At 38.5% G+C, this 13,992-nt stretch overlaps 1 protein-coding gene across 1 annotated transcript in view; it reads left to right on the forward strand.

The window, feature by feature from the left end:
• Window positions 1-1,455: 1,455 nt before the first annotated feature.
• greb1 (growth regulating estrogen receptor binding 1) overlaps window positions 1,456-13,992 on the forward strand; it is a 63,014-nt gene continuing 50,477 nt past the window's right edge. The window contains exon 1 of the mRNA XM_081605314.1: window positions 1,456-1,606. The gene's annotated coding sequence lies outside the window, so the exon portion shown is untranslated. The remainder of the gene's footprint in view (window positions 1,607-13,992) is intronic.

The following is a 13,992-nucleotide window of genomic DNA, read 5'->3' on the forward strand; positions in this document are numbered from 1 at the left end:
CTTTGAGTATTTAGCCTTGTAATTTACTCATTTTGCCATATTATTAATAACTCTCTCTCACTTGCCTCTTACTTTGTCTCACACTCGCGGCAGGGGTTCACCCGTATAATCTACTCTGTTAGGTCCAATCCATATTCCGATTTATTATCACTTTCATTTGCTTATTAAGTGCTCCCTTGTTTTCTTCAAATAAGGTTATAATTAGAGATTTGGTGTCTGCAGCTTGAAATACTATCTCCTCTTTATGGAATCTTGGGTGGGATGAGAGAGAATCGTGTTTTATCATACTGATGAAGTTAATGAGGATGTGCACAGCTTGATATTGTGTTTGTATGTGTGCGCGAGTCCCTGCATGTTTTCTAATTACGTCTTGGTGGCAGCTTTCTGGCCTCCAAAGTACCCACGTACTTTATTCCCTCTGTTGTTTTGTTTTCCTACTGTTTAATGCAAATGAAGCAAAATGAAAATAAAAACCTTTAAACAATTTCTGAGATTGTAGAATGCGGACATTGGTGCCATGATGCTTTGAGGATTAAATTATATTTTACCCAGAGCCTAGTTTAAAATACAGACAAAGCACAATAAGCCTTTCTATTGCATTCACAGCAAAACAAAAAAACAAAACTTTTCTTATAGTATATAAAAGGACATCATAATATACAGATATGTGAGGATCTGAGTATTCAATATCAGTTTAAACAATTGTAAAAATCTAAAATATTTTAGCTAACCTGAAACTTTTAAAAGAGAAGAAAATATGTTTGAAAAAGAAAAGTCATTTCTGCTGAAGAACAAATAAGGGCACCAACATATTAATTACTGTTTAAAATGAATGCAATCACAGACAGCTATTTTCATCTGCATATTTTGTCAACATTTGGTATGTTGATCTGTATCATATGATACAGATCATGATCATATCTCTGCCTGATATGATACAGATCTGGATTCACAAGCTGCGATCTGAAACATCTTGGTTTCCTCTTCATCAACCAGAGATTTAATTAGATTTACGTCCTCATCACGATGCATCTCGATTTAAATGAACTCAGCTGAGAAACATGTTTTATAAATATTTTGTCATTCATAAAAATGAGGCAATTCAAAATTAAATCATTCATTCATTAATTGTTATTTTAAATAAGGGTTAAATTATACGTCATATAGTCTGTGTGTGTGATGTTTGAGTGTTTTTTGGTATTGAATCTTGATACAATATTGATTGTAACGTTGTTGTCAGTTGCTATGGCAACGAGTGTACGCGTAGCGGACGCGAGCGAGTAAAAGAGGATCAGAGTAGTTTTGAGTTATTCTAAAATTGTTTTTCTGCAATATTTTTCATTTTGCTGTGGCGCACTACCTTGAATTAATAATACCTACATTTCTAGGTTTCATTTAGTTAACGGAATTATTTTATCGCGACATTTTTTTTTTTGCCCCCTTCGGCATCGTGCGCATGCGCGAAATTTCCAGACGTAACATACCAGGGGTCTTTTATGGCTTTTGCACAAATGGAGTTCATAGCTGCTGAAAAAGGATGAAATGCTAGCCTCACCACGCGTGGAGATGAAGGAAGAAGAACGACGTGAATCCGCCTCTGAAAAAGGTGAACTGATAGGCGTCCGCACACTGATTCCATGTTGCCGTTTCAAGGTTTGTCGTGCTTCCAGTGTATTTGACAGAATGTGGCACATTTTGCAAATCGAATTTGCTTTATCCAAACATTCCCTTCTCTTCTGAAATCCATAGTGTTGCCAAACTTTCGATTTACATTGTTGCGGTGAATGTATCGGTTCCTTGCTCCGCCATGTTTGTCAGTTTGTTTTTTGTCACGTATGCGCGCGTTCTGGTACAGCTTCTTCTTTGTGGAGGTTGGCGGACCAATTAAATCCCACACTGCTTTGCGGTCCACAGGAAGCACTGTTCGGTCAATATTTTTATTTATTTAGTTATTTATTTATTGTGCATTAATACATTAATATCTAATTTTACCAACAACATTAGGTAAAATGCTGTGTAATTAGAATTCTCCTTGTAAATCACTGAAATGTACGGCTACCTTACCGTATCACGCATATGACTAGTAATCTTCCCATCTTTAGTCAACATTATTTGTTATCATTCTGAAGGACATTTGGCCTGTTTGAACCTCGGACTTTTAGTTTGAAGGAAGGCTGTCACAGTTCCTGAGTTCTGTAAAATATTTACTCTAAAGAGATCTTAAAATAATTCAAAATCAGCCATTCACTTATGTGGAACAGCCTACATGAAAAGAAATGGCTAGAAGTTGGCCAAATAAGTTCCCCCCCCCAAGAACTGGTTGTGAGATGCTAAAATAAATCTCTAAAAATGTTAAATTGTCAGCTGAGGATCATGCATCCACTATTTGGGAAGTTTGCTAAGAGGAAACTTTTTTCCTCCAAAAAAGACAAAAGCCATACAAAAGTTTGTTTCAAAATAAAACTGCATTATTTGAACACAAGCACAGAGATTGTAAATGAAACACAACTTTGCAGGAAAAAAACTCATCTGCAAAGCATGGTGATGTATTTATCATGGTTTGAAGTCCATGCACATCAGAATAACAACACAAAGATGCTATAGAAATATTTACTTAGAATTTTTGTCTCGTGTGAACAATGTACACTATATAAAAACAAACAAAAAAATATCTAACTTTTATTTATGTAAAAATATAAGTATAAAATGACCAGTGAATTATCTATGATTTCATGGCCCTTTTTATTATTTCATTTTTTTTTTTTATTGTTTGGAAGATGAACTAAAAGTATAGATAATTTTTCCAAATTTCAGGACAAAATCCACATGTAATCAACAAACTCATTTCTGGCCAATGTATGACTGCTGTATCAGTGCATGTCTCGGCATTTGCAGATGATGGCATTTTCTTCTTGTGTGGTTTCTCAGTCTAAATTGCGTCATTAGACACTGAGAAGACTTTACAATTGGTGAATACTAATCACAAATGTTTCCTGAGGTTGATCCACTGATCCATTCTTACCTTCTCATGACCCACCCCGTGGGCCCAGGTCTGTCTTTGAGGAATAGCGGAGTACATTAAGACACGCCCCAGCAACACACTGATTACATATGCTAGCCATGATAATGAGCTGAGCTGGACATTGCAAGACTGCTGCTGTTTATGGCAACTCATTATCTGCCCCATTGACCAGAACTGTTCTACACATCATAGAGCCCTGTGTCCTCTACATCTACTCAACCATCACTCTCTTTGCTTGTCTGGTTGGTTGCTGAGATGTGTGTGCGCGTGTCCGTGCGTGTATTACATTATGAAAAGTACGATGATTCCTAACCTGATTATCTCCGCGGCATGTGTGACATTAACTGTCCATTTGAGCAATGCGTAGTGTTGTTAGTTATGTTTAAGTGAGTGTTTGCGCATGAATGTCTTTGATTGTATGCTCAAGTCTCTTTCTGAAGAGTGTCTGTATGTGTGTGCATGATACTATGATCGTCTGCCAAAGTAAAGTGTTTGCAGCCGACAGAGACAGGGGCACTAAGCTCAAGGGCACATTTGTTTCAAGCTAATGATAGAATGTAAATGGAGCAAATTTCCTCTGCAAGAGCATAAGCTCTCCCTTGCCCAAACACATTCTCACACACGCAGACTGTCGTACTCACACATACACACAAACCTAGGAATGCACGCTTTTCGACGCACACAAAACAGCACCGTGTTGATGGAGTGCAGAATCTCATTACACATCTAATAGAATAAGTGTAGTGTGCGTATGGGGAGAGAAGAGGAGCAGCCAACCTGATTAGCCTTATCACTTTATTATGCCGCTCTGCACGCAGCACACAGGACAATTGCATTAGAGAGGAGCAGATGAGCTGAAGGCAAGGAGAACTCGGCAAACACAGCCTTAATTGATTCCTCACCAAATTAGCAGGGACAGGTGGGGGGGCTCACTGGCTGGGTGGCTGCTTGACTGACTAGATACGCAGTCGGATGCTTCAGCGAGTGGGTGACTTGTTGACTTGTTCGCTGGTCATTTGGCTGAGTTATGGCATGATAATAGCACTGGGAGAGTGGTCAACTGGTTGCTTTAGAGACTTTATGATGAGATGAATGTCACAAGAATCCTGTGATTACTCTGAAGATTAGCAGAGACGGTTGCAGTGACACCATGAGTGTTGAATCTGTTTGGCAGTTGAACTGTGGCGACACTCACTACTGAGTTTTTGTACATTTAGTTTTTTCCAGATTAGGTTGTCATTCAGGGGAGAGAAAATAATCATTCCATGCAAATAAGAAGAAAAAAGGAGAATAAAAAAGATGTGGTGACATTAAAAAACAAACTTCAAATGAATTGAAGTGTTGCAAGAACCTCATGTATGCAAGAACTGAATTTTACATTTATTCCTAATTTGTGGTTCTGCGGTTTATTATGTTTATATTATTTTTTTAATACATTCTGTGGAAGACTCTGGATCGGATTATAACATTGTGTGTTTTTGTTTTTTCAATAAAAGAATAATTAAGATTAAAAAGATTGACGAAAGTTTAAAGATAAATTAATTTTACCAAACAGGTTTTTAAAACTTTGATTTTGTAAATAATATTAATGAGGTAGTCATAACATACGTATATTTGCTGAATCAAGCAGTGATCATAAAAATCTTTCAATAATTTAAATTTCTAAAAGGTTATTTTTTTAGTCTTTAATTTGTAGCAAAAACTAAGAGAAACCCTGTTAATTGCACTTCTGAGGGTCATTCCTCTGTTGAAACCTGAATGTTGGAGCGCTGTTTGAGGGAGGGATGTTTGAATCTGTGTAACTGGGTCCGGGAGGAGGAAAAGTGGCAGAAAGAAGGGGAGACACAGGACACAAGGGGAAGAGAGTTTGTCTTTGTCTCTGTTAGTCCCCCCTGAGGGATTTTGGGATGGTGGAGGTTAATGAATCTGATTGGCTAGTGGGAGTTTTTCTGCTGGTTCTGCGGTTTGCACTTTCACAGCGCTTCGCTTTTTTATTTCACCAAGTTTAACTTTGACACAGTGCAGCATGAAGGACATACTGGGTAAAAAAAAAGAAGAAAAAAGAAAAAAAGGTGTTACTAATATTTAGATAATTTCACAAGTCACTGAAATTTTAATGGTTGCACGGTGTAAAATATTTATAAATGTAAATCTTATACAGTTTAAGATATAAAGGTGGATCAAAGCTTGTGTGGGCTTCAGCAGATGTCCAGTTCAGTGTTGACGTGCAAAGGTATGCGTTTCTCTTCACTTATGAGTGAACAGTCGTCCATGTGTCATGCATGTGTCTGATGCTCTTTGTGTGTATGTTACTGTACATGTGTGTGTGCTAATGAGAGTTGGGGGGGAGCGGGCTGTCGCAGCAGTGCGTCCTCTGCACTCCCGGCAGGTCACTAGCGACAGATGTTCTCAGCATATGTGGCGAATTAATTAGCCGCTAGTAAACAGAGGGGGCTGCTGCCGTGAGCTGCTGGTCTGTGCCGACGCTGAGCTGCAATGTGCAACCCTTTGTCCAAATTCCTCTTTTCCCACCATCCTCCTCTGGTAGATAGTTAAACCGAGCATCATTCTTTTTGATCAGTGGACCTGTAATGAGTTGGGGGGCAGGGTGTGTGTTTGAGTTGTGCATGCGTCCGTTTGTGTTTCCATGGGGCGGTATGTTTCTTGAGTTGGAGACGGGGTGAATACCCCATCATTTGGGCATGGCAGTGGGCCTGTCTTTGTGATGAGAGATCCCCTTGATGACCTAATTGGTTGATTGAGGTGCATCTCTGCATATGTGTACGTGTGTGTGTGAGAGAATGTGTCTGGGCTTGAGCAGTCCCAGTGCAGGAGATGTTTCCACTGCCCTGGCATAACTCGGCAGATACTGGAAACACTTTGAGAGTTGTGCAGATAAACAGGCAAAAGCAGACCATGTAAATAAATTTGGCTTATTCAAAGACACAAGTTGTTTTAATAGTTGTCCTAAATGGTATAAATCATAATTTTTTACAACTTTATCTTTTTAGTTGTTTTCAGGCTTGGAGTTTCTAATATTTATATTCATTTTCATGACCAAAATAAAACAAAAATGTATTTAAAAGCATAAAAAAGTAAGCGCACGGCATGTGAGATTGCAGTCGAAGCCTATCAAGAGAGTGTTGGTAAGCTGTTAAGAACGCCAAATACCAGGTCTGAATGATGCATACAGAGCAGGACACTTGAAATCTGATGACTCTGAAATGCCAGGCCTCATTATATTGTATTTTTTGTATATTACTTGGGCAAATACAAAAAATGCCCAAATAAGAGAGTGAAGAGAAGAAGAGAATACATATATTCTCTTGTCTCTGAAGGGAGAGGTGCCAAATGCATGGCCCAACGCTACTCAACACATTATTCTGAAGAGACCATCTCTGATGCCATCAGCAGAGATTTTGCCCTGACAGAGGACACAAAAAGCGATAACAACTGTTTTCTTACCTGATAAACTGCACGCTCACAAACAACGGCTGCTGGCGCCTCTGTGGTCCGGTCGTTCACTCATGCTATCTGTCCTGACTGTGACATGAGTTGTGTTGTTCCCTCTTCCATCATCTTTGTCTTGTTCTTTCTCTTAAGTCAAAGATTATAATTGGTTTATGATCCCCGTATAAAACGAGTTTCCAATGGAGAATGTTAATCCTTACTTGCATGTATCTCAACTTCATTTTAATAGACAAGCCATATATGGCTCGAAAGTGCTACTTTATCCGTTTCCTGTTGCCGGGAAGGCAGTGCATATGTTTGAAAAATTAAGGAATATGTTTTAATTAACAATGTAAATATTCTGTTTTCTGTGAGAGATTTCCTGTTTCTTTCCATGTGCTACATCATCATCCATGTTTTAGCTCATGTTTCTGGCTAAAAATGTCTAAAAACATTTTTTATTGGGTATAAATTTTAAAATGTTTGGCCTTTAAATCAAATTTCTTTTCAGCAAAAATGCTCATTTAAGTCCATACTACATGGGAGTTTATTGAAAACTTTTTACACCAAATATTAATTAAGCAATTTCAAAGTAAGCTCAAACAAGATGAATGACATTGTCAAGTTTTATACCTGAGCGATATCTGTGAAAAGTCTTCACTTGATGATCAACAGTGTGTGTGAGAGAGATGGTGTGTGTGTGTGTGTGGCTGCCGTAATGAAGTTGTTAGTTAAAGTGGCCCCCACCCCATGGGACTGGCTTAAGCTGTGTGTGATTGCTTAGGGATTGGGCAGACACACACACACACACACACACACTTATCATTATCAACACATACACTCAGAGTCATTACTCCATTACGCACATGGACTATTGATTTTCTGCCATCTTTCCATCAGGTGCGAGCTTGCCAGGGAATATGGGAATGAACGCCTGGCTAGGAAAATAAAACTGTCACTCCTCCTTTCCTCTCTTCCTCCCTTCTCTCCTTTATTACAGACAGATGACAGGTCAAAGCTGCTGCCGTTCACTCCATTGTTTTTCCTTCGCCCGTCATTGCTCAATCACTTCTCACTTTTGGATGTCTTCATGTAATAAATCTTTGCATCTGCTGATGTCTTTCTCCATCTATCCTGTTCCTGTCTGTTCCTCGTCTGTTGAACTTTTTCACTTCAGCACATTTGTTTGCCGAATGATTTCACCTCCTCTGTGATCTTCTATACATCCCTTCGCTTGCTGGCTTCTTCCCGTCACTTCCTCCCTAGCAGTGATAGATTCAATCCTCTGTTTTCTTTTCCCTTTCCCCCTCTCGTCATCCCTCTTTCCACAAGTCTCTAACACTCAGCACAATCAATCAGCTGGCACCTCTTCCCTCCATCCATACATCCCTAAACCCCTTAGTCCCCTTTGTCATCCCTCTTTCTGCAGATTTTCTCCACCTTCTTCCCTCCCTGCTGTTCCGTACCTTCCAGTGGCCCCACCGCCTTTTTTTCCCCCTCTAATGTTATTCTTCTTTTCTAATATTAAACTCGATGTCATCACCCTTTTCATCTCATTTTAGCCTGTGCCCATTTTTTTTTTTTTTTTTTTGTTTCTAAAGCATTGTGATGTGCTTTAAAACAGGATTTTGGGGTTCTATCTGACTTTAAACATCTGCAGACTGATACCTTTAGATCCAGAATAACTTTGCTAAAAAATATAAAGCAGTGCCAGCTGAACTATTGCATACTTTTAGTTGCGTTCGAATGAATCGGATCTTCAGACAAGCCTCAGAATGATTATTTCGTGGCTGTATTAGCATAACGCTACAGAGCTGGTAAATCTTCCAAGACGAAGCTGGGTGGCACAATGGACGGCAGAATGTAATGGTGTTTTGAAAAGGCTGCTTCCGTCAATTCTGTAATTTTGGGTGTAAATGTTAGTTGGCAAACAGCTGCTTCCAAGATCATACTGTATCCAAATCTCTCCATAAGAAGCTTTATGCCATGAATGATCATTAATCGATGACAATCAATAATTGTTAATTATTTATAGCTGTAAATATAGACGTGTATGTCGGAGATTGAGAAAACGCACACCAAACGGCTCAGTAATATAAATTTTAAGATGAAAGACTTTATGAATATCAGTCAGTCTTCCTGCTGGTTCCTGAATCTCCTTTTCACAATTTCCAGAGTTTTTTCCCGGTTATTATTTCCTCAATAGTTTGAGATATCTTCTAAAGGTTTGCACAAAACAAACATTTATCCTTTACCTTTTCCTCACTAAAATACCACAGAAGAAGTTGATGCGGTGTAGCAGTGGGCTGTTCACTTGCAGCAAGCTTGAGTAATTTTAGTACTTTAGCTGTTTGTTTAAACTTTAAGTTCTTTAAAAAAGCATCCATGGATAAATCTAAGATATTTTTCTAAATATGAGATGAATATATAAATGCATTATTTTTGGGGCTGACAGCTTAAAGATCCAGAGAAATCCAAGACCTCTTCACATCATCTCTTCTTGTTTTATTCCTCTTAAAACTTTTAATTATGCCTCTTCCTCCTTCTTTCATATTCCTCTGCTTCTCTTCCCCCTTTCTTCACTCCTCTCCTTTACTTTGCTACCTTCAACTCTTTCTCTTTCACTCACTCTCCTCTCTGCTTCACTTCATCTCTCCCTTCTTCACCTCCCATGACTTCTCCCTCCTCACCTCTCCTCCCTATGAGGAGGATGCGGGATCAGAGGATGTAATTCACTGACAAGGGTATCTATATTTAATATTAATGGTCACGTAGGACCCTTCACTCTCAAACCTATACACAATTATAGACACACAAGCGTAGTAGTGCCAAATAAAAGGTGATCAGAGGCTGTGGAAGGTGCTATGTTGTAGCCCTCAGGATAGACGCCTTGTGGGCACACACACACACACACACACACACACACACATAACACACTTAAGTGTGCAGCACTCTGCGCTCCAGGATGGATGTGGCATCATTAGGCAGAGGAGTGTGGCCGTTCTCAGTAGAAACGGCCATGCCGGCGGTACACATCAATCTAGCGCTGCACGCTCCCTCAGACGCTGCCTTCTTCCCCCTCTCTCTCTCTTTCTGCCTTACACACACACACAAACAGATGGAGTGGATGTAGCAACACAAAGCAACTTAGGTTTTCTCTCCAAGTACAAACGTATACCTGCAAACAGCGCGGGCCTTATATGTGCTGCTGTATTCTTTGTGTGTCATGTCATCTCTTTCTCACGCATTCACATAAAATTTATGCAAGCTATTGCTTTTCCTAATTTAAAATATATTGGTGAAAAGGGCAAAGAAGAAAATATTATATTCTTCTTGGTCATAACCACTCCAGTAAGTTTATCCGTCATGTTATTTCTACGTTCACTTTTCTTCTGAAGAAACTGCGGTAATGTATATGAACCACATTTTTGTCTGAAACCTATTTAAAATATTCATTTTGACCTGTGAGTGACCCTAAAACATTTTCTGGATTAATGTTTAATCATCTTTAAAACAATTACTGTCCAAGTGAAGGGAGCTTGAAGCTGATGGCCAAATTTAGTAAGAGAAACACATAAATTTATTCACCTAAAAATGTTGTGTATTAAATGACTTGGGTAAAACAGTCACTACTCATTTCAAGAAAACAAATCATAAAGTTTGGAGAAGAAAGACTCACAGAGAATCTAAACAAGTTTTAAAAAATATACAGACCATAAATCTGTAAAAGCACAGCAAACGAAACGCAATTTATTACAAAAAAATTAGTGAATAAATCAGTCATGGTTCTTTCAGACTGTTTTGAAAATGCAAGTGATGCAGATTAAGCTATTAGACTTATATTCACAAGGAAGCCTATATTTAACTCTGAACCTCTCTAGTACTGTCTAGTAATAGTTGTTATGTTAATAATATTTATTAATATAATATAGACAATGCAAATCCACATATAAAGTACAATGCATACATAAAACAATGTAAACCAGGACCTCTTACATTAATTTTTAACTCTTCTAATAGCACCACAAATAGTTCCTCCTGAAAATAATTGTTTATATTTATTTTAAACTGAGTTGTCTTTGAATAATGTCTTAACTCCATCTTTACAATTTCACACCACTAGTAATTGAAGAAAAACTCTTGCTTCTCGTTACCCATCTTTAATTATAATAAGCATGCTCCATTTTATAGGAAAAGTCAGAATAGTTTCTGGAAACATTTTCTTCCTTACCATACATAATCAGTGCTGGTTTGAATTGACAGCTTTCTATTAATGTGTTTGCAGAGGTTGTCATTGTGCATTTGGAATGTCTTGTCCAAGGACACAGAGAGGGAGTTAGCAGAGGTTTGAACCAGCAACCTACCAGTCACAGGACAAACTCCTACCTCCTGAGGACCCGTCACTGCTTTTCGACCAAAAACATAATGGTTGTAATCTTTGTCAGTGTTTCTCCAGACTTGTACACAGTAACTTAACCGTGGCAGCGTTGTACAAGCATATGAAAAGAGTTTATTACGTTTATTACTTTGAGCAAAACTGAGCAACTTTTAGAAAGTTTGTTTGAATTTGATTATCTATGCTCATTTTCATAAATTAACAAGAAGATTGCCTTTTTGTAGCTTACTTAGTAAAAGGCAATGCTTGCATGTGATCTTTTATCGCTTTGATTCTCTTTTAATATTTCAGATAAAACAGGAGACATTGACTTATAGTTAGAAAAATAATCTCCATATATTTTGTCTTTCAGTTGTATTCACATATTTAAAAAAATATAGTGGAGTAAAATAAAAAAAATATTCCACACACACTGTGCTGCATAAACATTGTGATCAGTAAAGTTTTATCTCATGTGTGCGCTTCAGGTGCCTTAACGTGCCTTCGTGTTTTTTGTCTGCTAATGATCTCCATATCAGAGTTGTTGAAAATAACAAGCGTCTAAAGCAGATACCATCTGCCTGTGGGCTACACAGAGACAGATTTTACTGTGTGTGTGTGTGTGTGTCTTTGTGTGTGTGTTGTCTCCTTGGCTCCCATTGATTTGTGGGGGATCATACTGTATCAAGTACCAGAACGCTCTGGGACGGGAGCGATATTTAAATGAAAGAAGATGTGTGTGTGTGTGTGTGTGTGTGTGTGTGTGTGTGTGTGTACACGCATACATGTAAGCATCCACCTGTGTTTGTGAGTGCAGATCAGCCTCGTCGCTTCTGAACGGAACAGGAGCGGTGGTGGCGGGGCAAGCAGGGAGCAGAGTTTTTCTCCGCTCCTCAAGCCGACAGATGAATAGAGGGCCCCTATTGGGAATCAATGGTAAAACTCGAGCCATTGAACAACTGTCCGCCTTTTCAATTGTGTCCCGTTTGAGAAACAATTTGACAATAACGTCAGCTTGAGAAAAAGGACATACAGTCAATATGCAGGGAGAGCTGTGTGAAGGACAATTTACAGAGCATCATCATCTATATGTGAGTGAGAGAGTGTGTGTCCTTTGTCCTACAGTGTTTTCTTTTGGACAAAACCAACATCAGATCGCCATCTCCCCTTCAATAATAAACACCTCCCAGAGTCATTAAAACAGAGTTAGTTGGTGCATACACTGAATTTAACAGACGTATAGATTCAACAAATCAAAACTACAAAAAGTAAAGCGTAGTTTACCGTTAGATGCACCAATAAGGCTTTTCCTGGCTGATATCAATGTCCTGTTTTAGGTTTAAATCAGAGAATTTTAATAACCTTTGATTTTCTTTGTTTTCTAAAGATGTAAAACATAAAGGAGCAAAAGAGAAGTGATGCAGATGTTTTCATTAGACCAACAAGTTTGTTTCCTACAGGAAATCACATTGTCAACTCTCAAAAGACAATGGAGCAACACAAACAGATGATCAAATTTGACAAAAGTATCAAGTGTGAATAATCAGTTCCTAAAAACAACTTTCACTTCCCTACAGTGATCAAACTCTGCTCCTATTTGATGACCAGACGTTGCACCATTTATAAAGCCATCTGTCCTCCAGACATTTGTGTGTCTATGACGCTGAAGGGCCTCTTTTCCATCACCCTAATCTGGAATTCCCTCCACAAATTTTTCACCAGGTGTTCTGCTGGACCATTCCAAAACATTAACTACATCCAACCAGTTGAACCGTGTCGGTTAAATTAGAAGATCAATTTAAGCCTAAATCTTAACCTGCCAGTGGAATAAGTGATGTTGGGCTTTTTTGTCAATTCCTAATCTTTATGCAATTTTAATATCAAACTTGAATAAAGTAGCAATTTATATGCTGTTGGAGGACCTGCTTAAATACTGAAAATAGTGAGAGCTCTTAGATTTGTTGCATTTAGTAAATGGGGGAGCTGCCAATCATCAATTACAGCCAGTCATGGGAACATTTGACAATTTAATTCTGGAGATTAAATAAAATTTTCTTTGAAAAAAAACTAAATGCGTCTGTGTGGGTGGCCAGACTTGACATTTTTAGGAATCTTAAAGAGTCATCTGCTTATAAATCAAATACTTTCTATTGTACTGCTGTGCAAAAAAAGCTAAGAAAACAAAAAAAACACAGAAAATCAAACAATATGTTGAAATGAAACTGAATTCAATTTAATTCAACATGACATTTTTCATCCTAAAAATCTGGATGAAAATCTGGATGAATTTAATTGCCATAGGCATCTTCAAACTTGTTTTACTTTTACAAACTTTTTTGCCTCGAACGCACAAACCGTATCATATTTTAATGCTCCAACGGTTGATGTGTGTGCCTTGTGTCTGTTGTAACTCTGTTGTTGATTAAAGCAGGGGCCACAAGAGATGTGCCCCCCTCCCATCCATCAGTTTGATAAGTCCCTGAAAAGGTAACATATTGCCTGGGACACAAAGAAATGGCCAGGGATATCAATTTTCAGCTGTCCAATGTAACAACACTTCTGCTGTCAATTGCACAATGTGGATAACTAAAAAGGGAACAACGTATAAAATAACAGCATGATTCCAGTGCAGAGATACAAGCGCACAATCAACCCAAAAATGTCTGATGGGAGAGAGGAGGACAGGGGTGAAGGTTAAAGCCAGAGTTTGTGTGAGCGCAGACGGTTTTACGTTTGTATTTTTTCCATTGTGTGCAGTGTAGGTACTGCAACACAAAGAATATAAACGTGTTTCCATTAATTTTTTTTATTTTTGACAAACTAATCTGATCTGCGCAAACCACTTTGCCTCTCCTTCCTGTAGGTGTGAATCTTGCAATTTGAAAATCTTATCTTTTTTTCAGCTGTGACCAAAAACATAATAAATTCAATCTTGGGGCTCCCTCAGGCATTGTAAGTTTATTTATAGGTCCTCACACTGTAACCTATCAGGACCCAGACCGGCCGTGTCTGTCTCATTAGCCGTGAGCGCTAGGCCTCTGTTCGCATGTGGATCAATAACCTGCCCAGAGCTGCGGATGAACCGGGTCCAAGATGGGGGTCAGGGTTTTTCACCCAGTGTTAAGGAAATAAGTGGATAAAAGCA

The sequence above is a fragment of the Poecilia reticulata genome, chromosome 3 (assembly GCF_904066995.2).
Source record: "Poecilia reticulata chromosome 3, P_reticulata-male-v2, whole genome shotgun sequence".
Classification (NCBI taxonomy): Eukaryota; Metazoa; Chordata; class Actinopteri; order Cyprinodontiformes; family Poeciliidae; genus Poecilia; species Poecilia reticulata.